This window comes from Podarcis gaigeae (genome assembly GCF_964106915.1).
Source record: "Podarcis gaigeae genome assembly, chromosome: 6".
NCBI classification, from domain to species: Eukaryota; Metazoa; Chordata; class Lepidosauria; order Squamata; family Lacertidae; genus Podarcis; species Podarcis gaigeae.
The window spans coordinates 87,962,698-87,989,255 of record NC_139682.1 but is presented as its reverse complement, the minus strand read 5'-3'; the positions used below and the strand labels follow the sequence as shown (position 1 = coordinate 87,989,255).

At 42.7% G+C, this 26,558-nt stretch overlaps 1 protein-coding gene and 1 long non-coding RNA gene across 4 annotated transcripts in view; one reads left to right on the top strand and one right to left on the bottom strand.

Moving 5' to 3' along the window:
- PBX1 (PBX homeobox 1) overlaps window positions 1-26,558 on the top strand; it is a 219,738-nt gene that overhangs the window by 16,187 nt on the left and 176,993 nt on the right. The gene's annotated exons all lie outside the window — the stretch shown is intronic.
- Window positions 3,762-13,507, bottom strand: LOC310846904. The gene is made up of 4 exons (XR_014565607.1): window positions 12,160-13,507; window positions 9,988-11,627; window positions 9,105-9,730; window positions 3,762-8,630 (listed from the first exon to the last, which is right to left on the bottom strand). It is a non-coding gene; the product is annotated as an uncharacterized lncRNA (long non-coding RNA).

The following is a 26,558-nucleotide window of genomic DNA, read 5'->3' as shown; positions in this document are numbered from 1 at the left end:
TATTTGATTCCTATTCAAGAGAATTACTTTATATATAGTCAATATAGGCACAGAGTTAATTTTTTTAACATTTTCTAATGGTGGTGTGCCTTGTGATTTTTTTCATGAAACAAGTGTGCCTTTGCCCAAAAAAGGTTGAAAAACACTGGGGTACTGTATAGAGTTGGGAGCATGAATTAGTCCCTAGACTAAGCAGGTATCATTTTCCTGGAATCTTTCTATGCTGATTAGGAAAGAAGGCTGCCAGTCAGACTGTCCAAACCACAAAGGGACTGGTCGGTCAAGCCGAAGCACATTTCCATGTTTGCAGCACAAATTTCATCTGTTGAAGCCACCCATGAATGTGATTTCTGCAAAACAGAGACACGTATTTCCTGGGACCAACTAGGCAACCAGAGTTTTTTTTAAGCTGTCCTTGTAGGCAGATCTAAATGTGCTGCTGACTGCCTACTGAGGCTAATTTTTAAAGCAGAAAATTTAAGCAAGTGTTAGCTGTAGCTCCCCATTGAGAGTACACATGGAAACACTGAGCCAAACAGCTTTTGAATCTGCCAAAATCTATTTGCAACTTTGTACACCCTTTGCTGTAGCCAAAAGCATTGCTCTATATGAATAGGGACATCCTTCCAGCCCCTGGCCTATTCTAGGTTTCAGTAAGAAGATACATAAACATACGACCTGTGGGTCCCAAATTCATAGCATGCCACAATAACGTAGGTAGTTCTAAGGTGTTCAGCTCAATATTTTATTTCTGAATTTGCATCATTAGTTACTTTTACATATCACTAGCATCTGAGTTTGAGAGTGGAGATATTTAGAGGTTCTAGCTCTGTACCTCCTTGATCAAGGTTTGTGGTGGTGGCGAGGCATTTCTGTGGAATGTTAGCAGAATGTACTGTCAGTTCTAAGAGTATGCATTTTCCTTCTGGAAAGGAACCTGCTAGCATATTCAGAGCAAAGTTTGCTCTGGTGTATTCTGGGAAGGATATGTCATTTGCCATGTCTTGAACCCAGTAATCCAGACTTGCCAGACCATTCTGGAAGAAAGAACAAAAAAGACCCACATTAGACAAAGAAAATTTTGACTGTAAGGGACAAATCTGGACTACTTTGTTTTAAACAGCTAAACAATCTCATTGGAAGAAGAGAATTTAGTGCATGCTTCTAGCTAATGACCTTAATTGGCCATTATCACAAATTTTGGCCTTCTCTCTTCCCTTCTCCCTTGTATTCCTGCTTCCTTTTCCTTTACTGTTTTCAAAACATCTCTGCATCCAACAGCAACAATCTACCCTCCCAGAAATGCCTGTCCCAAGATTCAGGTTACTACCTCTTCACACTTGTTCACTTTCTAAACCTCTTTTTCTGTTTCCTGCTTTCTTGCCATTCCTCTTCTTTCTCCTCACTCACCAAAGTTCTCTCCTTGTTCCTCGGTGTTGGTAGGAAAACAACAACAACAACCTACTAGCTTTCCTCTCCCTGGTGTGTGTGTGTGTATTTGAAGCAGGGGTTGGAGGGCAAGGTTAAGGCATGAGACTGAACTGGCTAAGATTTTTTTTTTAAATGGGGATCAGGCATTGCTTCTTTGTCCCAGATTACTAGGACTAGGCCAGTCTACAGTCCAAGGCTTCAACATCCAGCTTATGTTTTTTGCTATCCACGCTTTTGCATATATCTCCCCACTGCTTTCAAGTTCTGGATAACTTGAAAGCTCATGCGCCGTTTTGCTGGTTTCTACTGTTTTCACGATTTATCCTGAAACAAGCAAAAAACAAAAACAAAACTTAACCTGCTTGCATTATGTGACTGGGGCTAAACAGAGTGTGAAATCTGTGAAACTGAGGAAAAGACCAATCATTTTAGTTAGTCCTAGTAAAGGTCTGGCCAGTCCAACTGTGGATTTTGTCATTTTAAAAATAAAAAAGAATTCCTCTTTGGGTTTTGCAAAATGCAGTCCCTTCTGGCTGGCCCCTAGTTCTGCTGCTGATGGATTTGTTTGAGAAAAGAGCTGTGCTGGCATTCGCCTTTACTGACCGTGCCCCCCTGGGAAGGCAGCTCTTATTGGAGCATGGTACTTCGAGGGGCTGCTGTTGTGCTGAAGGGGATGGAGAAGGACCCCTCCCCTCCTGATCTCTCTCTCTCTCTCTCTCTCTCTCTCTCTCTCTCTGTTTCTGGAAAGCTGCGCCTGGTGTGTTCACCCTGTTCTCTTTCCTTCCCAACAGAGTTCATTGAAAGTTCGTCTCTAACCAGCGAACAAAGTGGCTCAGAACTTTTCCTGACTTCTTACTCTTTGTCCCCATCACTCCATTTAAGACAACACTACCAGGGGGTGGCAGACGGGGCATGGTTTTTGCATGAAATTATACCTCCTAAAAAGAATATAGCAGCATACTTAAAAAAAATTAAAATGCTGATCGGCACACATTACCCAACACCCTCATTCTGAAACCGTAGTGTGAGGGGTAGGATGGTTTTGCGAGTTTTCAAAATGTTAAGATGGAAAAGATTTTAAGGTTGGAGCAGGAACTGAATACTACCTGGGAACTTCAGTTGGCAATGAAGTTTGTTTATATAATGATTTATCTTGAAGCAACCAAAGAAACTTAACTTGTTTATGTGGATGGGGTTAAATAGAGGGTGAAGTCTGTTGAAACTGAGTAAGATTCCCTGGATAATTGAGAGGCTCGTGATTTTCATCTTTCGGCAAGTAGTTTGAAATTGTGTAAAGAAAATCAATCAAACACCGCATGTAACCACGATGTTGGCAGTTCATAGTAAATGCACACTTGTTAGGGGAATCTGTTGGGGTGGGTTCAGGGCTAATGGGGCAGGGGAGCAGATACTTGTTTTTATCTGTAAGCTCCCTTAATTCCAGTCGGGAAAGGTGGGATATAAATAAAAATATAATATATAACAAACAAACAAACAAACAAACAAATAGCTATCTAGCAGTCAAACTTCTGTTACCACAGTCTGTTCTAAGCACCTGACTGCTGGAAAAAGCAGAGTAATCATATGAAAGTCAAGCACTACTTTGAATTATTTGTCTACTAATTATTTCTACTAGAGCCCAGGTGCAGTTTAACTAGCATGGCTGCCACATTCTCTAAATTTCCAAAGTACATCCAAAATACAGATGTAGCAATTAATGTCCGCTTATACTGTATAGCCAAGTAAAATCCTGCTCATATACAGCATCTGGTGCAAGGTTTCTATTGTTCACTCTTTGAAGGAAAATGGTGGTGATATCCTTATTGATACAAAGATCTCTTTCAAGACATCCAAGCAATGACATAAGCCTCCATTTGTTCATAAGTGTGGATATGGACAACGATAGTCTTCTGACTCCTAAATATGCCCTTGTATTGTATTGCTGTAACTATATCTGCAAGCCATTATTCACTTACCTAAATGTCCCTTCTCAGCCACCACTTTGCTCTTCATCAAAAGTTTAAAAACTTCCATAAATTAGTGTCTGCAATATTGCTTCAATGTGCTTTTAATAATGTGAAAAGACACACACTGATACCTTGATCCATAAGGGCTAGGGGCCACTCCTTACTGAAAAAGAGTCCCCATTTCCTTAAGTATCTTCCTACAGTTGCAGTCACCATGGCCTGATTTACACGTGGTGGAAACCACTGAAGAGTACTTGCCTACATGGTCAGCACACTTTGAAAATCTTACTTTCAATTTGAAATATTAGGATAAAGTGGGGTGGGAAGAACCACAGACAGTTGAGGTGTAGTGAATAAGTGGGGAGATACTGATACCAACCCCCTGGCCTTGGTGTTTTTCATCCTTGCTACAGTTGCCTGTTCATCTATGCTCTCCAACTAAGCAAACAGTGAAAGGAGCAAAGAATACTATCTTAGTCCACACACCCTCATTCATAGAATTGTAGAGGTGGAAGGGATCCCTAGGATCATCTAGTCAGCCCCTTGCAATGCAGAAATCTCAACTATAAAGCATCCATGACAGATGGGCATTCAACCATCATGTATGTCCTCTTCCTCAACCCCCCCCCCCCCAAATGCTGTGATAGGTTGCCTCTTCCTTAGGTGGTATATTTTGCCTTGCTTGTCTGACAGACTTGTCCATTTACATAACCCTTCTCCCTCATTTTAAATGAGGATCAAATAAGTGGTAATGTTTCTTGTTTTCCATCTGTAAATCTGCCCCTGCTTTCTTACTTTCTGCAGATTCCACACCCACCCACCCAGCACACACATGCTGCTTTCAAACGTGAGATGTACTTTCTGCCAACATTTCACCTCTAGCAGATAACTTGCTGACTGGAATACTGAGTGCCTTGGAGCTAAATATCAAACATTTCCCACCTGCCACAATTGTGGGCAAGGGGATCGAGAGGTTTGGGACAGACTGATTTGATGGTTTTAAAATAACTCTCTGGGCATTTATATACAGTGTGGCTCAAGACTTAAGCATTCCTTCCTGTCTCTTAATCTGTCTCTTGTAGTTCTCTTTGATATTTGAGGGAGTTTTGATGTCCCCACTGTCGAAGGACGTGTGGATCCAGAATTGGCCTCCACAGTCACTTACGGACTTATTGTTAAAACCATGTTTATGGAAGACAATCTTAATCGGCTACGAGTGATCGCCAAAGAAGAAGAAGAAGAAGAAGGGGATCTAAAACAATGTCCTTTCCAATGTCCTTTATAATGGCTGCATTTTTAAAAGCTGATTTTATTCTTGTAACTTTGTTGTTGGCTTTTATTTGTGAATGGCCAGGGTTTTTCTTCTCAAAATGGTGCATATAAATTCTGATGGTGATGAGATGATTTAGCAGAAGTGCTGTGATTCTGCTGCTGCTTCCTTCTCCAGTAACTCATAGCTGGACGCTATTCTAACATATTTAACTTCATGTGGCTTGAAACTCATGTCAGGAATATATGGTTTCCACAAATAGTTTACGGTCCAGTTGGAGCACTGGCCAATCTTATTGAGCCACATTGTTGCTCTGAAGCAGAGGTTCTCAACCTGTGGGTCCCCAGATGTTGTTGGACTACAACTCCCATCATCCCTGAGCTCTGGCCTTGCTAGCTAGGGATGATGGGAGTTGTGGTCCAACAACCTCTGGGGACCCACAGGTTGAGAACTGCTGCAAGGAACTGAGAACATGCTCTCTTGCAGCTGCACATAGTGAAAGTCTCATAGTAGCGAGGAAGCTTCCTTTCAAGAAAGCATGTCTGCCTTTATTGATCTTCTCATTTAGAAACTCCTGACAAGCTTCCAAGGACGTTTGCTGACAAGTAATGGAACTGAAATTTGTATTTAATATGGATTGTTGTTGAACTTGTAATGCTTAACTGTATTATGAATTGAGCAGAATTTCCCCCCAAAGTTCTTCTCTAGCTCATAATGTTAGCTGAGAGTCTGCACATGTGCAGTGAAATTTCACCCTCATTTAAACCCCTCACATACTTCTGGATATAGCGTTTGGGAGGCCATTGGATTTAGCCAAGCTATAATTCTAAGGGAACAATATGATAACATGTGCACGGTGTCAAATTGCAAGCAGAAGAGAACCCTGAGAGAACAGATGTGCCCCCCACCCCAATTAATCTACCAAGAAAGCTAGTAAAAATTAAAACAATTGTGCATCAGGCCAATGGGAATTTGGCCCATTACTATTGCAAACCTTGTGCCAAACACCCCAGATGAGAAAATGCCATATTGCAACTAGAAATATTAACTACTGCTGTTACTACTGCTGCTGCTGCTATGACAGCAGCTAACAAATTCCTGGTACGGATGTACTAACTATCAGAGCTAAGGAAATTGGAATAGTGATGGTAGAATATCTGCAGTGTGAACAGGGCTGATCAAGTATTGTTCCATCGTTCCTTTAGGGAGGTTGTCAGGTGAGTCTTCTCCATTATCTATTTTTGTTGCTTCAGAGCTCCTGAATTATTTCTTTGTGCATTGCTCCCCATTCAAGCCAGTTCATCTCCATTTTTCACTGCAACACTAGGTAAACCTTTGCCTGCTGTTTTTACATCGTTCCCATCTACAGGCTTATGCACAAACTTTTAATTCTGACTCCTTCTTGGGGTGGGGTTAATAGTTCAAACTCATCATTTTTCTTTGGGGTTGAAGTTGTACAAAAGCAGCCCGCTGTGAGATTGTTCTGGCGTCTTGGCCCTTGGCAGTTTGGGGGAGTAGGGCAAACAGAAGAAACAGAATCTGAAACTCTCTAGGGAAACTTGGGAAGGGTCTTATAGGCAGTAGGCTGACCTGAGAAGTCAGAGGAAGCCTGGTTTTTCATCCAAATTGCATTCCAGCACAACCCAAATAGCTTACCTTTTTGGGACCTTGTGAGTGGGAATTGCCTGTTTCTTTAGAAAGGACAGCTAGAGCCTTTGTAAAATTTTTGGTCATATCTTAAAATATTATAAATAACATCAAATGGAAAGAATGGCCAGCTTAAACCACACAATGTTTTTTTATTGTAGAAATTACATAGCAAGGAACATCTTGGATGATTCCTGTAATTAGCCCACTCTCTGCATAAAAACTATCTGTAGTGAAGAGACACTCTAATGAGAAACATCCTTATACTTCTATATTAGTATTAATGGGACATATTCTTGAGCACTGATGGAACCAATACAGAACTAGGAGGATTTTATTTTTCAGTGTTGGACACTTGCTGAATTGCACTTTAAATTTTTAATGTGAATTGTCAGGTTAATTAGAACTTTCTTAACAAGACTGATAAGAGTTGGTTTGAACAAGGAAGAAACACTGTATTACTAGATCACGGCAACTTACGCTGCAATCCAATGTGAGTTTCTTCAGGGGAAGACAGACACTTTTTAAAAAAGCACAGTGGGGACTCTTGGAAACACCCTCATGGCTTTAAGCCAAACTATGCCTTTCAGCTCCAGCTCTGGGGGAAATGGTTTTGTAAATGTGAAGCACTAGCTGGATCAGTGCTGATATGCTGGGCCTATATGTTGTCATCCAAAATCAACTCCATCCCCCAATTTCTGTAGCATTTTTTATAAAGCTCCCCCCAAATTATTATTAAAATGAATAATTTATTATTTATTATTAAAATGAGAAACGGATAAACAAATGCATTAACATTATTTTGGAACTTAGCTTAATAAAAGCACAGCCTGAAGCATGGGGGGAGGCTATTGGCTGGGCCAAAATTTGATTTTTTGGTATGCATGTAATTTCATTTGTGAAACTGAGAAGAAGTTGAGCCAATCTTGCAGCCAAGGGGCTCGCTGTTAGCTTTCTTTTTATGTTACGCCTATCTTCACTCTTCAGTACTGAGCTGACATAGAGGCTAAGGTTATGCTCATGGGTAAGTTGGTGCATCTTTATTTTTAAGTTTTGCATAGTGTATTTTTAGAAGGGCATCTCCTTTTAGAAAATCAATTCCTTAAGAATACTAGATGACTGCAGTCTTCCCAGTTTGTTTCACCATCTTGCTTGTTTGAACTTTAAACAGTGGATTGGAAAACATACTGCCTGCACATCCTTTGCCCTTCATTGTCAGCTGTTCCTCAGCCTCCACATCTGTCTGCTTCTCCTTCTGCTTTTAGGAGTGCTACCCAAAGGAGAGTGCACTCACTTGGGTCCTCAGGCCAGGCCCCGGGCCTCCCACCAGCCTTGATCCTCCTTTGTACTCTCCTCCTTGCTCAGTGCTTGGGTAATTGTCGCCTCTTGTCGGCTAATGATTATAAATTAGTAGCTGAGTGTATAAAAAGTTAATGAAGTTCTTGTGAGTGGAACCATTATGAGTTCCCAGGACAGCACGTAAAGGTTGGCTGCTCCAGTAAAAGAAGGCAGTTGAAGTTTGGCTTTTCAAGGTATAGAGTTTCAGCTTCGCTTGTTCTGGATTTCCTGCAGGAAGCCAAGCCTGCAGAACTCCAGCGAGTTTGGAGCAATGTGATGCCTGCTAGTTTTGCTGCTGAAAGAGATGCCTGAAACGAGACCTGTGCCTTGCCCCTCCTCAGTGAAATTAAATTAAGTTAACAAAGCAACGAATAATAAGAAAATGGGCTGTGTTTCTAAAGTATTGAAATAAGAAAATGAATGACGGTGGAAAACTATACACTTTAAGTCAGTTACTACAGAGAAGGCATGGATATTACAGCATTTTTCTTTTGCTTTCGTGAATTGCTTGTAAGTTTTTACAGGGCTGACTCTGTCTCCTCCTCCCCCTCCCCCCTCCCCTACCCATGCATGTATGCACACCCGACGGCTCATCAGGGTAAGGCCTGGAATGTTTCAGTACCTGGGCGCCATGTGAAGGTGCCGATCTGTATAGAGTTTGCATTATCCCATGGACTTGGTACATGTTTCTGTAAAAAATAATAATACATACACAATATACTTGTACATGGTTTTTGGTCTCTGAATTCATAAAGGTATTAGAAAGAACACAGATTAAAACTATGAAATGGAAAAATGAAACCTCAGTTTTTTTAATTCCAATTTCCTTCTTGCTGTACCCCAGCAAGGAGCCATTTCCTCTCCCTCAAGAAATTTTTGATGCATTACTTTCATGACTTCTTACCTCCCTGCTTTTGGTGCAGTGTTCTTCGTACCTCTCTCTCCTCCTGCAGCACCAGTGAGCATGTGTGAAGTATCTTTCTCTCGCCATTTTGTGGTGGTGACACCCATCCTCGTATATGGATTTCTGCATGTTGAAATGGCTCTTCCAGGTAGCATCAAAAAGCTAAGCACTACTCTCAACTGTTTCAGCCTCAAGGCTCCACTTTACTCTCTTTGTGATTCTGTAAAATGTGCACAGACACACTGTGGCCTGGTTCACACATCACAATAAAATAAGCTATGGTTTTGATTTGAGCAAGCAAGCATGCTAGTGCAGTTTTGGGAACTTCTCCTCCCCTGCTTCTGCTGGGAAACCAGCTATGGTTTGGTTTAGACCTGAGATTCAGACCTGAGATTCATGATTTGCTTCTCTCCAAACAAACAGTGAGGGATAACTGAGGTTTGTTCTTGTCTCACTGTTCATGGTTTGTTTGGGGAAAACAAACCATGAGTCTGGCATCGGACGCAACACTAAGCCAAACCATCTTTGCTGGCAGCATGGCAGTAACTGGAGCAGGATTGGGTACAAAGTGCCAACTGTTTCAGCAGCATGCACTGACATGTTCACATCAAACTATTCTTTATTTTAACTATGTTTTAATATGATGGGCAAACTATCATAGTTGAGCTTCTTAAACCATTATGGATTGAAATAAAAGTCTTTTCTTTTACCAATATAGGTTTTCCAGAACCTTACTTGAGATGATGCTTGCACCTTTAAATTACACAAACTGTTGAGCAAAACTGCAGCAGGTCACAGAGCCTTCCTTCACTTCTGCTCATCCTTCGACCTCACTTGCTGTGCTTAACAATATTCTAATTTTGCCCCACAGCTGCCTCAGTGTTTTGGAGTATTTTAAAGCATAGTGGGAACCGACTGCTAAGTGAAGTGACTGTAAAGGTTGCTTCCTTTCAATCTGTGTGTATTGTATAAACTTATATTTCTTATTTTTAAGCAAGGTACCAGTCTTTATGGATTCTTGTTAACATATGAAAAATACCATGGAGACTTGGGAAGGGCTTCTCTCATTCAGGGGCCACAGTTTTTTACTTGGTCACTTCCTTGTTTACCTTGATATAGAAAAATAGCTAAAGAAGCTGAAAACCAAGACCAAATAAACCAAATGAAGACAACCTAAGATATATATATATATATATATATATATATATATATATATGCAGGTTTTGGTGTCCTCGGGTGTCTTCCCGTGTAAAAGTTGGGGTGTCTAGGCGACGTTTCGACGAGGTCTCACTCGTCATCTTCAGGCTGGTCGCCTAGACACGTCGCCTAGACACCCCAACTTTTACACGGGAAGACACCCGAGGACACCAAAACCTGCATTCCTGTACCCGTGAAAATCTACGAAAGCATATATATATATATATATATACATACACACCTTTTCCTCAATTTGCCTTCAGTCTGCTCTCTTTTTAATTCGCTTCTCCCATTATTCCCCTTCTTCAAATCCTTTCTTTCGTTTCTGTCAAATAAAGCATTTTTCCCCTTTCCTCCCTGCACTGTCCATTACCCTATTTCCTCAATTTATTTTTGTAATTGTATCCATGTATTCTTTTGTAATTGTAACCAAGTGTGGTTTCTTTATAATCGTATCTAGGTAATTTTAAATTGTATCTAGTTTTGTTTTTGTTTTTTCTCTTGTAATTGTGTCTTTACTCCTTGTAAATGTGAATCCTTACTGTGACCCTGATGCAATTGCTACATTTGGCGCTTTTGCAAATGGCATTGACCCCTTTGTATCCTTGTGCCTTATCAGTGTTTGTTCAACTTCTCAATGATTGCAACTACTTTTAGGAAAATAAGAAATGGAACCCATGTATTCAGATTGCATCACTTTATTGTAACGATGAAAGTATAAATGTTATTTTTAGCCTCAGCCTAATCACTTCCACTCAGCTCCGCTTCCTTCTTTTGTAAAGTGCCAGACAACGAGATTCATCTCATTTGCACCCCACTTTTTATCTTGCACCCGAACTTCCCTTTTGCACCCTGCACCCATGTACCTCCCCCTTGTAAATTGACAAGCCTGTGATGAATAAGACCACCCACAATTGTGACTGTATAAAATGCTGGACTTACCTTTGGGTGGGGTTCCTCATATCTTTTGTCACCTTTGCGTTGGGAACCTGGTTGCAACCAAATAAAGGGTCTTTGTTCTTAAAAAGCCGCTTGCTTCTTTCTCTCCTTGGTTGGACATCGGCCGTCTTCTTCAACCGTAGTGGACCCTTTTGGGGCTCCGAACCCAAATTCTAAGTGTTTTGCATCAACCTCACGTTTATTCTTTTGTGCATGTGAGTGATTCTGCTAATATAGAATCCAGTCTATAAGAACCCTTCTGTTATTAGTCTATTTGGGAGAATCTGAAACTCAAAAACAAAATATTGCCTTTATTAATTTATACAGTTCTAGCATATATGTACCGTATATGCTCGAGTATATACGCCGAGGCACCTAATTTTACCACAAAAAACAGGGGAAACTTATTGACTCTAGTATAAGCTGGTTCACCACACCACAGACCTGGTGGTGGTGGCAGCGGTGGAGGAAGAACAAGCAGCCCAAAAGGACCCTCACTCGAGGGGGGCTTTTTCAGCATAAAAAATGTGCTGAAAAAGTCGACTTATACTCAAGTATATACGGTAAGTTGCTAACCTGCTAAATCCCCAGTAGCAGATGGGGGTGTGGCATGGTGGGACTTACCTGACCTCCTGGCTGCTTCCTGGGAGGGTAGTTGGTGCCTGTGCTGGGTACACCTTATTGGCTCGGGAGGTGTGTTTGCACAGCACAGTTCTCCCCACCATCATGGCCCTCCCACTCTTCCTCCTGGTAAGCAGTAGTGACTCAACTGCTGGGAGGTCAGGTGAGTATCGTTGTCCTACCGCACTGTCCACTGCTGCCTATCATAAGAGTTCAGTCTGGGCAGCTGCTTCTTCTTTTTAAATGAAATACCATATCACATTTTTAAAAACTGCAGAATTTGGAAACCTTTTAATACTGATCACACATTGCTCTGGTCACCATCCACCTTTGACTTTTCTGAGACCGCCAACTATGCAAAGAAAAGAGAAAAGGGTTCTTTCACAGCCAAATCAAAGAGGGGAGTTTGTGTGTGTGTGTGTGTGTGTGTGTGTGTAGTTAGATGAGAGAACGGAAGTGTCTTGGTCAGGCCACATTACGCTAGCCTGGTTGCTTCCTGTGTAGTTTAGGGAGCTTTTGTTGAAAGTGGGCTTGGCTATTTTTATTAAAACTCATATACCGTGGGTAGGGAACTGCTGGCCTTTAGACTGGAATTGGCCTGCCCAGCCACCTACCAAATTTACCTGTGGTAGTGTTAATTGTGGCACTATTAATGGCAGAGATGGCTTTTTGCTAAAGGAAAACACAAGATGCGGGGTTAGTACTGAGGTGGTTTTTTCTATATCGATGCTGGAGAAAAATAAACTAAGTCAAGTTGCACAGAGTCCAGCAGAGTTGGTTTTTTTGCAGAGATATGTCCAACAACCCTTACAATTACAAATACTAAATACCATGCAAAATACTACACACACACACACACACACACACACACACTATACTAAATATTGGTGAGCAATTTCATTTGTGTTGGGGCAGGAATGATGAGAGTGTCTGAGGGCATAGTTATGAATTCATTTGATTTTACATTATTTTCTTGCCCAGTTAACATAAGTATATTTTGTTCATCAAAAAAGCAAGCTAAAGCTCATCTTTAAGTTAATGGGTGTGGTGTAAGCTTGTGTGTGGAGTGGATATTGGATCTCCTAATAATGAATATAATATTGAACTTGATTATGAATGTGATTTTTCAAAATTGCAAGATGATGAGTTTTTAATGCAACTGCACTGGTTTGTGATAGGCATAGCTTGAAAAATGCAGCTGTTGGCTTTGGCCCCACCTACTTTTGGCATGTAACCACCAGAGGGTCTGCCAGAAAAGGCTTCCCCACCTCTGACATGAATTCCTCCATCAGTTAGCAGTGCCAACATTTTAATCTGGCCATTCCACACCGGGACGGTGTGAGTGTATAGCCTTGCCTCTGAGATATTAACCAGAGCAGTGGCACTTCTGCAAAACCAATACCTTGGCCAAATGCCAAACTTCAATCTCCCCAATTTACTCTGTCAGATTCCCACTGCTGCTTTCAGGTGGTTCTCCTACAGTTCTAGCAGCATTGCACATAGTTACACACAGCTGTCTTGCTTCTTCCCAGAGGTGGCTACAGTTGGACTCACTTTAGGTGGTTGTGTGGCTGAAGAGATGGTGATGTTTCTCCAGCCCATGGACTTAATAAGAATATGAGTTCATCTCCATAGTTACAAAGGAGGTTCTTACAATGTTTGTTCTGTGCTCTAGTAAATACAATGCAAGGATGATGGATAGAGAATCTGCCTTATATGCAGATGGTTCTAGGTTCAGTTCCTGGCATCTCCAGGTAGCTTTGAGGAAAACTCCTGCCTGAAACCCTGGAGAGTCACTGCCAGCCAGTGTAGACAGTGCTGAGCTAGGTGGGCCAATAGTCTTACTTCCTTTGTTCCTATGGGGAGGCCTTGCTCCCTCTTTCTCCATAGTTTCTGACAACAGTGGTATGTTTAGTTTGGAGGACTCATTTACTAGGGGAAGTGAAAGGGCGAATTAGAAGCAATATGACATGAACTCACCTGAGTTATTCTGAAATCTGAAGACACACTCTCAGGGCTAGACCAAGACATTTTGTCCCCTGAGGCAAACCACAAAATGGTACCCCCCTCCCCACCAGGGATGAAGGGGTGAGTGAAGATCTACATCAGGAACAAGGGAGTGGAGTGAAGATCTACATGAAGAACAAGGGAGGGGGAAATCAAATCAGCCTTATCCAAAGGTTGAAGTGGAAATCAGAGGCCATCACAGGGGGCGGGGTGGGGGGAGAAGGGGCCTGCTCTGAATCATGATTGGTGGATGCAGAGACCAGGAGGCCACCATATTCTTCCTAGGGGTGGGAGGAGACCAGGAGTGCCTCCTGTTCACTGAGAAGCCACTGTGGAGGCAGCCTGGGAGGGCTTCTGAGGAGTCCACAGATCCGGCCTCCAAAGAGTGCACCACGGCTGTCGCTGCAGCAGGGCAAGCAGCAGCAGCTGCTGCATTCCTTGGAGGCTGGATCTGCTGCCCCTGTGGATCCTGCTGCTGAAGGAGGTTGCTTACCTTGCCTCATGGATGGGCTGGCCCTGAGCACTATTTACAGTTCAGAAAGAGAGTGCAGGTGAACGCTTCCCCTACACATTGTTTTCTCCTCAATCCACTCGTTAAAGCTGTTTTTCTCCTAGCAGGAGTTGCTTTGGGTTGCAGAGCCCCATCAAGGGGGGGGGGAGATTAAAAAAACATTTTTAGGAAGAAAAGAATGGGTAAGCTTGGCAAGGGATGGCTTCAGTTCCTTGCAACCAACTCTGCTTTAAATTTCCACTCTGCCATGTTAGGATTTGGTGGCACCCTGCTCCTCATTCCAGGGTCTTTTATTTTGCATAGGACTTCATTGGAAAGGAGGTGGTTCCTGACCTCAGGCCTGCACCTTTGTAATAGGGGCTGTTCGTTTTATTGCACTGCAAGCCTACCAGTGTGTCTCTCATGTCTGTGGATAATCTTGTTTCATGCTATATGAAAGGATATCTCCAGTTACCCATGGTAGGAAGTGGGGGAGTGCAGTTTAGGTACCATAGGCCCACTTAGCACAGCCCTGTAGCCACATGGTGTTGCTTCCCTGTGATGCAACCCTACACAGCTGTGGTTTACTTGGAAATAATGCAACCAGGTGGGCAGAGCTGCTTGCAAAGACCTTCCCCACTCTTTTGTACTTGTCTCTTGCTAGGTAGCAAAAGCTCTTGCAATTGGTTCCACCCAAGAGTTTGCACAATGTCACTCTAGTTGGCTCTAAAAGTGCTAAGTAGTCTTATCAAACTGCTGTAGAAGTAGCAAAAAATGAGAAATTGAAGGGTTACAGTTAGATCCTTGAAACCCACATTCTCTCCACTAGCAATTCATTCCTTTTTCCCTGCGCCTAATTTTCTGTTAAGTGCAAGTATTTCAGGAATTTGTAAGGAATTATGATGGGGGTGGGGTGGAGGGAGTGATGTTGATGGAGAATGGGAGGTAGAGAAGACTCATCCAATACAAACCATCTGTTCTCCAGCTTCCAGAGCTGCAGCGTCTGGGATGAAGGCACTGATCTAAACCAGACGTTGTTTCAGACAATAAAACCATATTACATGTTAATGAGAGTGTACATCTCAGAAGAAAAGGTGTGAGGCTCACTGGGTGTTCTCACCCTCTTGGGCCAGGTGTGGCTCCAAACCAATGCATTGTCACTTGTTGTCATCAGAGGGCTTTTATGGCCAGTTAATGGGACCGACTGCTTTCTCTCTGGCCCTTATGTAGAAGAGATGTCCACAAGTTTTGTTTTAGTCTTAAAAAAGAAATCACAAATGACCACCGCTCAGCGGCTTTTAGCCTGATGCTTCCTTTCAACTTTATGTAGGAATCTCTTACTCCCCAATAATTCATGGATTTGAAGACTAGGTGAGGTCGCCTTGACTTTTAGCATGAGAAATATTTTACTCCTGCTCTCCCAACATGTCTTAGGTTTGATCCATGATTTCTAAATGAACACGTTAAAAAATATAAAAGCTTGTTTGTTAGACCCATCGTTAGGAATAACCTGAGCTGAAAACAGACCACTTGCTAAGCAGTTTTGTGAACTCTCTTCTGCCATGACTTTTCTGCATAACTTTAGTCAATGCTACGTGTGGCCTGGTTCACGTCATGCTAAGCCATATCATAGCTAAACATGAACAGCCAGCATGTGGGGACATGGAGCAAAAATCATGATTGCTCCGCTCCTCCCCAAGTCCTGCTGCTGTTTTGTTACCCAGAGCTAAGCCAGGATTTGGCTTAGCATTATTTGACCATGACTTTTGCTCTGTGCTTGCTCATTCATGCTTAGCACTACATGTGAACTGAGTCATTATCGCTCAGTCACCATGCCATCTGCAATATGAAATGATACTACTAACTTATATGACAGGGTTCTTGTAAGGATTTCATCAGGACAATGTATGTGAAACACTTTGGACACTGTACAGTGCAATATGAATAATAAGTAGCAGCATTAGATATTAGGTTGGGATTTGCAAGGGCCATGTGTGCTTCCATGTGGGATACAAGAAACAGGTTTAATAGGGACCACACTGGGCCACTTAGCTATTCTCCCTCCCCTGTACGTTTCCATTTAACATTTTGAACATAACTCTGCCCATTTTAGTACAAAGAAACAAATTGCGTGCCTTTATAGAAGTTTAAACCCCTCTGCTACTCCCAATTCTTGCCTTCTCTTTTAATGGCACTCTGGTTAATTGCTGCTAAGCAGAACTATCTATCTCCAAAGCCTTTGGGATGACCTTCCTCCTGCTTCTTCCTCTGTGTTCTCCTGAAGAAGAGGGGCCTATGCCCCAGACATGCCACAACTGGCATGAATAAGATACTTTCCTTGGAGGGGAGGCCCCAGGAGATTGAGCTTGCTGATAAATTTGAAGTAGTGAGGCTTTGAGAGATGTGGGCTGAAGGCACAGTTCAGTGAAGGACCCATCTCTGGAGGCAAATGGCCTGCCCCCAGAACCACCTTTCTTTGCAAGAAGGTTTAAAAGGCTACAACAGCAGACACAGGAATAACTCACCAAATGCTCACTTTACTCTTGTGTGGATGTTTGCGGACTTGAGGTTTTGGCCAGTTCACATAATACGACTGTGTGAGGTCTGGGCCGTACATTACTGGTAGAGCACATGCTTTGTATGCAGTAACCCCCAAGTTCATGTTTTGCATCTCCAGTTAGAAAAGATCTGGGATGCGGATTCTGCTTCTGAGACCTTAGAGAGCTGCTCCCAGTTGGAATGCTGAATACTAGGTAGACCCAGTAGTATGACTTTGCATCATTTTCTCCATGGAAGAGGGCTATGTGCACAATTTAGAACTATACAGACGGCTGTTAAGAATTAGGGAGGTTTAAATGAAGAAGAGTCTAAAATTGTGGTTTGTGCTTAAATTAAATGATTCAGATACCCCCTTTCAATTATGGTGCAATTCATTGCGCTTCATTTGAATGAGGTGTGTGTGTGAGAGAGAGAGAGAACTTGTGGATTGTGTCCCATGACTCAGATCTGTCTCCCATTCTTCTGTCTATAATTGCACCCATAATCTGCCTCACCTTGATTCATGGTAGGGCCACTTCTGGCTTTTCCTGGGATTCCTGGGTTCATGGTGGGTACTATCCAAGTACTTGGCACATGCCTGAATTGTTCTAGTGCCAGCAGTGCCCTGGCTTTCTTTGTTGTACTGTATTTAACTGGAGTTGCAGCCTGCCTGTCGCTGCTCAGTTGGGCTCTCATTTGTGTTTCATTTCTTCCCTGAATCTTCTCTGGCAATAAATTTGGAACCCTTTCCTCCTCCTCCTTCTTGTCCTGCCAGCATTCTACTTCTTTGGTGATTTTGTGCTTTGTGTATTTCTGGAGCACTGCCTCCAAAATACAGTATTGCCTTTCTCCTATTGCCTTTCAAAACTCAAAAGTCTTATTTTAGTTTGTTTGGTTTCTTTTTGTTTGCCTTTCCATTGATTGTTGCCTTTGTTTAGGCTTTTTATCAGTTGCTGCCTTATATTCTCATTTTAATTTTATTTCCTGCTAAGCCAGTCTCCACCATTCCTGAAGTCTATTTCTGATGCCGGTTTTAAAACTGTTATCCCGTTGTGCCACAGAGAGCATCAGAATGTTTTATTCGCAAAACATTTTTTCCTCTCAGGATCCTGAACTGATTAATATATAAATAATTACAAGACTGATATATCTATAAGATTATTCTGTGGGGCATCAGAATATAAGTGGCTCTAACGTATACTCCAGGAGGCTCTGCCTCTTAAAGTACATAAGACGCTTTCCCCAAACATCACCAGATCCCTATCAATTGCTTTGACGGTGTCATGTTTTTCTTAGACTGTTTTGGGTTTGCTGGAATTTTGCAGCTGAATAGCAGCAAAGGAGTGGAATTATTTTTCATTTGTTCTGTTTATTATGCATCGAGGGCCCTGCACTGGGTCTGGAAATGAAAGAGGTGTGAATTAGTTTGGGGAAGCTTGAAAAGCCACACTGGGGGATCAGGCAGCATAGATCCAAGGCAAGTTTCTGTCTCCAGTCTTGCCTCCCCCTCTCTGCCCCGAAACCTCTCTACTTAAAACAAGCAAAGAGAGCTGACAACCCACAACAATGGCTCCCTTTCTTCTCTGTTGCTGGTGTTTTGATAGTTTTATGTTACACCCCCCCCCCCACCCTCCGTTGTGGGTTGGAGCTATGGAGGGGGGCATGTAGAGAATCTGACATGAGCGACATGATGTAATGTTTTTTTTCCAGCCTAGAAACGAGGCAGTTTTTCACCCAAGGTCAGCAAAATTTATGTCAAGCCCCCGAGACTCCTAGCTGGCTGGGCCTTGAGGTGGAGTGGGGGGAGACGGAAAGAGCATTTGGAAAGGCAGGCACCTAGCCTGCCCTGGCTGCACTTTTGTAGTTGGAGGGGCCAACCTCACTCCACAGCTTCAACTAAAAGCATTGCATCTGCAGCCTATGAGGGGGGAAGACCATTTTATACCCCGCGTTTTGTTGATCAGCCATCACATCTGTTTCCTATTGAAAGCCTATTTGGAGGAGACAGACAGAGAGAGCGCCTTTTTATAGTTTAATAATCTTGGAGGCAATACGCCAGTCCCTTGCGGATTGTCCACTAATCGCTCCCCTCCCCCATCCCTTGTGGTTTTCATTTTAACTTCCACTAAAACAAAATAATCATAATAAACCAACTTGAATGTTAGAGTTCCACCGAAATTATCCTTTTCAGCGCCACCTCTGCTCTTTCTTGGGGTTCTAGAATATACAACACACTTCTATTCAATCCCTTCCCTTTACTCTTTCCATTTTGGAGTTTTTTTTGTGTTGGCAATTAAAAGTTACATATGATAAGCTATGAGTTGTCAGCTCTTTTTGCTTGCTTGGGGTAGAGGAAAAATGAGGAAAAATACTAGAGGGAGAAAGGATCCACCCGCCTGATTTCCCCCTGCCCCTATACAGTGGTACCTCAGGTTAAGTATTTAATTCGTTCCGGAGGTCCGTTCTTAACCTGAAATGCCAATTTAGCTAATGGGGCCTCCTGCTGCTGCTGTGCCGCCAGAGCACGATTTCTGTTCTCATCCTGAAGCACTATTTCTGGGTTAGCAGAGTCTGTAACCTGAAGCGTATGTAACCCAAGGTACCACTGTACCAGCTTTTCAAGCCTCTCTCAAACTAACTTACACCTCTCCTTCCTTCCTAGTTGAAGCACCACAACTGGATAAGATCCCCACCACCACTGAGGACAGACTAGTGTTTCTGAAAGATGACCTGGCTTTGCTGACTCTCCACAAAGGCGATGCTCAGGGGTGGGCATGTGCTTGGGGAGTGTTAATGCGGCTTGCAAAGGAGAAATCTGGGTGGATCTGAGGGGTGAAAATGGGGTGGAGGAAGTACGTTCACCCCAAATCACTTACGTCTTCCTGGATTAAACCCAGCAGCTTGAATTGTGCTGGGGAGATTATCTAATTATGTGGGGACCAGAAGAGGCTTGGCCCGCTCTTTTGTGATGGCTTCCGTAGCTTCTGGTTTTAGAAGGCTCCAGAGGAGCTAATGTCAGAGGAGGGCTTCTGTTTGAGTTTCATGACACATGCTGAATTTCCTCTCTCATCAGCACTGCACTGGAACACGTTTCAGGTGTGTAACCTTCCAAAGTGGGACGCGGGTGGTCCTGTGGGTTAAACCACAGAGCCTAGGACTTGCAGATCAGAAGGTCGGCAGTTCAAATCCCCGCGACGGGGTGAGCTCCCGTTGCTCGGTCCCTGCTCCTGCCAAGCTAGCAGTTCAAAAACACGTCAAAGTGCAAGTAGATAAATAGGTACCACTCCGGCGGGAAGGTAAACGGCGTTTCCGTGCGCTGCTCTGGTTTGCCAGAAGCGGCTTAGTCATGCTGGCCACATGACCCGGAAGCGGTATGCCGGCTCCCTCGGCCAATAAAGCGAGATGAGCGCTGCAACCCCAGAGTCAGCCACGACTGGACCTAATGGTCAGCAGTCCCTTAACCTTTACCTAATCTCCCAAAGTATTTTTTTAAGTGGGTTTCCGGAATGAGGTTGGTTGGAGGAGTGATACAGTTTTTAATAAACATGCATCCAATATGACAGAGTAGCACTACAACAAATGAAACCTCCTGAAAAGCCTCACCTCACTACAGATGGTGCAGGAATTGACAATAGAGCATCCGGTGATCTTAATAGTCCAGTTCTGGGGGGTAGGCAAACTGACAAGGGAGAAGGTAAGTCTCTTCAGATTCCCCTTTCTGTTCTTGTCAGGGTTTCTTGCTTGGGCACAAGACAGATGTATCCAAATCTCTGGTTTGGGGAGCCCTTTGCCTCTTGGGTCCCAATCAAACTCCCCTGTATTTTTTGCAAGCTGTTTTATTTTACTGATTCAAAAATGCCAGCTGCTCCTATAATGAGGATGCTAATACCTTGACTCTGCTGCAGACAAATAATTGAAATTCCTAACTATGCAAATTTATTGCAACCTTTTTATAGCCCCATGTAAACTTTGATTCTGTAAATGGCTGCATCAACAACTTCGTTTGTCAGAATATTCTTTCTTTACTGTTCCTGCCCTGCTCAAATCCATGAATGTTGGCATTAAGTGTAGGTCTAGCAATTAAAACTGCAGCCCTAATTTCCTAATTTCCCTAGAAGCATGCATGAGCAAGTCCCATGGAAGAGAATGGGAGCTGCAGAAGAGCTTTTAATGTTCAACTTTTGCTCATTTCAGTAGGACTTGTTCATGATAAGTTCCTCCTGGTTTGTGCCTTAGACTTACAGGGCTGGAAGGTGTAATTGGTGGGATTCTTCTAGGGCAAATGGCCAGTAAAAGACAACATGATTCTTTGGTCACATATGTCTTTCCCCTCTGACTTCTGCTTCCCCAAACTGGATGCACCCCAATCCTGAAGCTGTTCACTGCTGCTTCACTTCTTTTTCCAAGTGTATTCTTTTATCTCTACCCCCCTTTCCATTTTTGTTTAGCTTCATTGCTTTTGATGTTCCGAACCTCCTATCAGCACAGCTCCCATAATGCCAGCCCTGTGCCTTTCATTATCACGTTAACAAACTTGAGTCGTGCCTAACGAGGACGCCTCATACGTTATGCTAATGATCAAGAGACATGTTAATGATATTTTAGAAGCCTAATTAGTGGAATATATAACTATATGCAATTTGGTAATGGACTGTGACAACAAGTTGTTAAGAGGGGGCTTGACAAATCCGGTTGGATGTGGCCTCAGATAAACATTTGCTGAAAATGGATGAACAGGAACTGGTTGTGGGTGAGGGAAGAGAGATTTGTTGTGCATGTGTACATGCATGCATGCATGCATGCATGCATGTTAACTGCATATGAATGCTATTCCAGTAAATCAGTTAGCTTTCCTTTTTCCCTTTTGACACTCAGATGCTGTTTTATGAGGAAGTAAGTAAGTCCCCAGTGATTTCAGTGGAATTTGCTTTGCCACAACTGCATTATGATGCAATCCCTGATTGGGTTTTTTGCACACATACAACTAATTTTCAGTCTTTATTCGACAAACTAGTGTAAATCTACATAGAGTTTGGACTTGATATCCCGCCCTTCACTCCCTTTAAGGCAGGCATGTCCAAAGTCCGTTTCCGGGGCCTAATCTGGCCCACCGGTTGATTTAATCCAGCCCCTGTGGCACTATATGTCCTGGGGTAAAATCCTAAAAAGCTCAACAACTTCACTCCTAAAAAAAGCTCAGAAACTTTGGTAGGCCCTCATGCATTTTCACTTCATCAAATCTGGCCCTCTTTGAAAAAAGTTTGGGCACCCTTGCCTTAAAAAGTCTCAAAGTGGCTAACAATTTCCTTTCCCTTCCTCCCCTACAGCAAACACTCTGTGAGGTGAGTGAGGCTGAGAGACTTCAGAGAAGTGTGACTAGCCCAAGGTCACCCAGCAGCTGCATGTGGAGGAGGGGGGAAGCGAACCCAGTTCACCAGATTACGAGTCCACCGCTCTTAACCACTACACCACACTCTCTCTCTCTCTCTCTCTCTCTCTCTCTCTCTCTATTTAAAATAGCATTGAGACAGTGTTAGACAATGTCAGTTATGTACCAGTTTCACCATGGGTAAAATGGGCATCAGATGGACTTGCCTTAAAGTTTGTGTGGTTTAACAGAAAATTGTTCTTGCTGCATCTCTAGCAAACTTGATCTTAAAGATAGGGTTGAATCAGTCTAAATAAATATTGACCTTCTTGTGAAGCAAGAATTGTTCAGATTGCAGGTACCGTACTTCTAAATCCATCATGTTCCCTGAATATGCTAGTATTGACAGGGTATATTCTTTTTGTCACCTTTGCCAGCTGTGGCCTTTCTTGGAGAAGGTATATCTGGCATAAGTTTTCCAGGCCCTGGCTATTAGACTAGACTACTAGACTAGATTACTACAGTGCTTGCTATCTAGACTTGCTTTTATAAAAGCAATCTGGAAACTTTGGTGGAAAATGCTTGTTTTCTGGCGCTGGAGGGTCAGATCACATTCTGATCTTATACAAATATGCAGTTGTTGTCCATATTGTCCATTAAATCCATGTCTGGATTTAAAGTGCTGGTGATTCTCAGAAATTGTCTGTTCCCATATGAACTTGTCCAGCCTCTGCAATTGGTCTCAGAGACCAGCAATGCTGCCCCCAACTGCTCCTGAGTGTTTTAATGCTTTAACTTACCCTAGGACCTTAGGGTAAAGGGTGGGTGATAAAGAAATAAACAAGTAAATAAATCATGTCACGTTAACTGGCCTTCTCCAATTATGGCTCTGTTTAGATTTAACACACAGGGCTGGTTTAGACATCTGTGTGCATCATTTGACTGGTAGATCAGTTGCTGACATGTAGACAGAACTTGCCTCACACCTCAAACGCAGTGCTTTTCGTTGGAGTTGAGTTCATACGTTCAGCAGCTGCCAATCACCAAGTGTAAAATGAGCAAGTTTAGAGAAATAGAGTGATGGGCATGCATGTATAGGCCAACTCACGCTCTTCCAGAGGCCCTAATGGGATGGATACTCTCATCATGGGGCTTAGCCTTGCCTTGCTTACCAGGCTTTCACCCACCCCCCCCCGGAGAGAGTTCACACTTCGTCTTGTATCTCTGCCCTGGGAAGTACTATCACTGCTGTAGAGTGGCCTTGATAATGAATTATTAACTATATTTGGTTCTATTTGGTTAAAAAACCCCCAAAGTTTTTTGCATTTCTCCGGTGGTGTCATTGACCCCAGCTTCTTGGCAAACTACAAAACTGGATGACTTCTCTTCATCTCATAGAGTGATTGGTGTTTTGACAGGAGCACACTAGCTATGCCAACTGGAAACTCAGTTGGATTCTCACGAAGGACTGATTGACCCTACAGAGGGGTAGAGGTTACTGTGATCCTACATATTTTATTAGGGAAACTGAGGGTGAGGGACTAACTTGCTTAGGGACACCTAGTGGATTCATGGTTGAGATGGGATTTGGAACGCAGTTCAAAAATGAAGTGGCACTGAACTTTAGATGTGATGTTGATGTCAAGTGTAGAATTTGGTGGATGTTGGGTTTTGAGCAAGTAGGAGATGATCACTGTAAGAAAGTACATAGAGAATAAGGTATCTGCATTGGCAGGGGGTTAGATTGGGTGATGTAGGAGGGATCTCAAACTTCAAGATTCCATGTGTGGACACCTCTTTTGTGATCCAAGCTGGTATTGTGGCTTATATGTTCTGCAGTTTTGTGGCTATCTTAAAAACGGCTATGTTTGCTTTTGTTCAAGTATGAATTCTTTGGCTTCTGCAAAACATGTACATTGCAAGCTGTTAGTTGCTATAAATTGCAAATGTGTACAAAATGAAAACGGAAATTGGTCCTGTTGCTTTGTGTTGCTTGAAGTTACACCATACCCACTTGTCCCCTTTCCCTACGTTTGACATGAGTGAGATGCACAAAATGAGTGGGGCTTGCACTATCATATTTGACATAAACCATGTCACGATGCGGCATGAGTGAAGTTTGAAGGAAAATGGGTCGGAGTTATAACCCGCTTGGTAAAGCAACAAATTAAAGAAATCTTTGGGACCTGACCATCTGTGTGCTTCTGATGCCTGTTGTGAAGGGGCCTCAGAAAAAAAAAAACATCTGGAAGCATTGCCCAGATGCTGTGTTCTCATTACCTGTAGCTGCTTGCAGCTTTTCAGCAGTAGCAGGTCCTAGGAGAACGTTGACCATGTCCCCCTTCAACCTCAACATCTCTCCCCCCACTGCACCTCAGCATGCCTGTCCTCCCCATCATTAAACAAGAACAGTAAAGCAGAAGAATCTTTACACACTGTGATTTTATACCATGGATCAAAGATCAAAGCAGAGCACAGTGACCATAAAAATAACTGCTTTTTCAATTTTACAATGCTTTCAGTGGTAAAGAATCAAATAAATTTAATATTAATTAAACACTTAGCTTTTAACCTCCTTCTGCATCCACATTTGGCTGCCTGTTGGAGAAAAATTAATTGGGCATCTTAAATCTTGCGTTACTAAATGCTTTGACAGAGGTTTCAGAAGCACTTATAACTTAAAGCTAAAGGCAATGGGACCATTTGTCCTTGCACACACTTAATTGAAAAGTCTGAGATTGGAAGGTGGGGGGAGGGAGGAAAGTGCCATTTTATGGTTGAGTTTCATTCTTCCTTTTTTCCTTAAAAAAAAGCATAACTTACAGTTCCAGTATTACAACCTCCGTTTTAATTCCATCTCTGTAAGTGACACCTTGCAGAATGGAAACGATTGATCTTCTGTTACATGCGCCCTATTGATCTTGCACCATGCTGGAATTTGGAAGAAATTTGATATTTGTAGTTTTATGAGATGATAACATTTAATACCTTTTTCTAGTATTCTTCTCTCTGCTTCACAGACTTGGATATGGAAAATAAAATCAGAACAAAAACATAAACAATTAAGTATTAAGAATTTGCATTACTTTGTGAAATATTGAGCATTCATTTGAAAATGTAGCTGTTTTGGGAGCAAGATGCATCATGCCTCTAGTTGCATCAGCACACACTGGATTAAGAATGCCAGTTGCTGGGGAGGCCAAGTGCTGAGAGCATTGTTGCGCTCATGTCCAGCTTTCGGACTTTGTGTTGGCATATGTTTAGCCACTGTGAGCACAGGATGCTAGACTAGATGGTTCATTGGCCTGATCTAGCATGACTCTCCTTATGTTTAAGGCAGAATGTTAAGAGGAATGGAGTGTTACACAGCAGAATACTAGATAGTAACTTTTTAAAGTAGGAGAAAGCATGGGAAAGCAGAAGGAGCTACAAACCTATTTGGAGAAGTGACAGGAGCTGGAAATCAGTCGGAGTGCTGGCTTGGATTGGCTCCTTCAGTGACCTGCACCAACCTTCCTGTCACCTTGCCTCTTCCCGTCTTTTTCTCAGTAAGTGACAGCCACACACCTACCAGGAACTGAATTTAACATGGGAAAATATGAGAAACTGAGAGAAATGAAACTTGACACTTTTGTCCATCCTTACCATATGTTCACCAGCCTTTGTGAAGGAAATTCTTGGGAGAATCCTCATACCAGTTGCATCCTATATTCAGGTCGTCCAGCATGCTGTGGTTTTGTTTCCGTTTACCTGTATATTGATAGGTAGAAAAGTCACAGTGACAATCTTCTATGATTAACTTTTTTTAAAAAATAATAATTAAATGTTTGTCCATGGTTTTTCTTGCAGCAAAAGCAGAAACGCGTGTGTGTGTGTGTGTGTGTGTGAGAGAGAGAGAGAGAGAGAGAGAGAGAGAGAGAGAAATCCTTACCGGACATCATAGAACATTGTAGGCACAGCTGACAGTTCAGGGGAGTCAGGGGAAGGGGAGACATCTCCAGAACCAGATATTCCCCCATCTTCACAGACACGACAGGCTCTGAGGTGTCATGAACAGTGGAAAGTGCACTTGGGGCATGCAAGAGAACACAATCCAGCTTAGTAGTTGATCAGGTGAAGACTGAGTGGAATAAAAAGAGAAGCAAGGAGTGTCTGTGTCTGTTCAACTTCCACCATTGATGGACCATGGCTTGACTGTTTCAGGAGCTCCACTGGACTGCAGTTTTGGAACTGACCCTAGGATTCCAACTGGATCTTCTTCAGAGATGGGAAAGTGGCCTTATGGTTTGACTTTGAAGCTATATTTGACCATCTCCCCATCCCTAATCTACCTTCTCCAAGATGCTTATTATAAGTGGTTAAGGGCTTGAGTAGGTGAATATCTTCGTCTTACTCCTCCTGTCTCTCTCTGCCCTTTTCCATGTCTTGATACTTTATATATCCTGGAGGCCCACAGGTACTCACATTTAGGTGGTGGTGGGATGTTAAAATATTTTTCTTTTAATTTACAAATGTATGAACTTCTGAGTGGAATCTCCCAAGTATGTAGAAACTACTACTTTATTATTATTTGCATGGACACTTTGCTTGAAACTGACAAGCACTCAACCACCTGAGTTTGCTGTTCGAAAGAATGAGGATGATAACGCCTGCGATATCTTTTGTTCTGGCATTGTCAAACCGATCTTCCTCCTCTACCTCTACCCGCCCTCCCCTCCTATGTCTTGTCTTTTCAACTGTAAGCATGAGGGACGGTGTCTCATTTCCATTCATTCACTACACTCCCCAGCAGCACTTTTGTGCTGAATGTTAATTGCTGTAAGCCACTTTTTTTTTTGCTC